The sequence below is a fragment of the Sinocyclocheilus rhinocerous genome, unplaced genomic scaffold (genome assembly GCF_001515625.1).
Source record: "Sinocyclocheilus rhinocerous isolate Xijiao unplaced genomic scaffold, SAMN03320098_v1.1 scaffold752, whole genome shotgun sequence".
Lineage (NCBI taxonomy): Eukaryota > Metazoa > Chordata > Actinopteri > Cypriniformes > Cyprinidae > Sinocyclocheilus > Sinocyclocheilus rhinocerous.
The window spans coordinates 684884-686143 of record NW_015639777.1 but is presented as its reverse complement, the minus strand read 5'-3'; the positions used below and the strand labels follow the sequence as shown (position 1 = coordinate 686143).

The 1260-nt window shown below is 32.6% G+C and overlaps 1 protein-coding gene across 1 annotated transcript in view; it reads right to left on the bottom strand.

Moving 5' to 3' along the window:
- The window catches only part of LOC107751878 (aromatic-L-amino-acid decarboxylase-like), a 21225-nt gene that overhangs the window by 19038 nt on the left and 927 nt on the right, over window positions 1–1260 (bottom strand). The gene's annotated exons all lie outside the window — the stretch shown is intronic.

Genomic DNA, 1260 nt, shown 5'->3' with positions numbered 1-1260 from the left:
GGTGTCAAATAGCGATGACACGGATGCACACATCTTCTAAACGCTATACTAGTGCTTGCCATAATGAATGAAAGAGATCGCTCTTACCACGGAAATGCACGCTTCAAACAAAACAGTCAGTGAAGACGAAGAAGAGAATGATGTGTTCTCCCGGCGCCTATTTATACTATAGTCGCACCGGTAGTGACGTCATGGCTGTCGCCGGCCAACGTGTTGTTGGTGTTTTTTCAATGTATGCTTCAGACACGCGTCACGACGAGGCGTTCCCCATAGCGACCCCTAGAGGACGCAGTTCGAAGTTCCCATGAAAGGGAACCTTGAGGTTCTATTGATGTGGTCACCGGCAAGAAAAATGAAATATCTTTATCTGCACAAGATAAATCATGCAGATTTATGAATATTTGCATTGCTGTTACAACATCCTTGATATAGTATATAATCACATCATCGTATCTGTTTACTGCTTAGTAAAGTTTAAATGATGGACATAACGTCATTAAGTGCAATATACACAACTTACTGTAAGATAAAAGCTGACAAACGCTTAATAATGTGTGTTTTTTTCTTTTCTTTTTTTTCTAGATTGATACAATAAATTCAAAGCATCAAAGACAAAGATTAAAAAGACAGATTCAAATACTCAACTATTTATTTTTTTTAAGTTTTGTTTTGTTTTAAGTACAATACTTTTGAGTGAGTGTGTGTGTGTGCGTGCGTGTGCGTGTGTGTGTGTGAATTGTATTTTTCCAAACTAAAATTTCAATAACCATATTTTTATCCTATAGTTGTTGGATAAACCTGTGAAGGTCACACTTTAGTTTTGGAACCAATTCTCACTATTAATTAATGACTTTTGTCTCAATAAACTCCTAATTTGCTGCTTATTATTACTGTAGTTAGTAAGGTAGCTGTTAATTTTAGGTATTGGGTACAATTAAGGGTTCTAAAATATGCAGAATAAGGCATTAATATAAGCTTTATAAGTACTAGTAAACAGCCAATATGCCAGTAATATGTATACTAATAAGAAACTAGTTAATAGGGAGAATTGGTCCCTAAACTAAAGTGTTAGTGAACACAAAGTCATACTAACATACTGTATATTCAACTATACTGTATAATGAATGCAGTATTTTTGTAAGTTATTCATAAATTTTGTTTTTTATATTTTACTGTAAAAATGTTGTTAAATAGATAAAAATATAATTAGTAATATAATTAAGACGTTGAATATTTAATATTATTTTATATATATATATA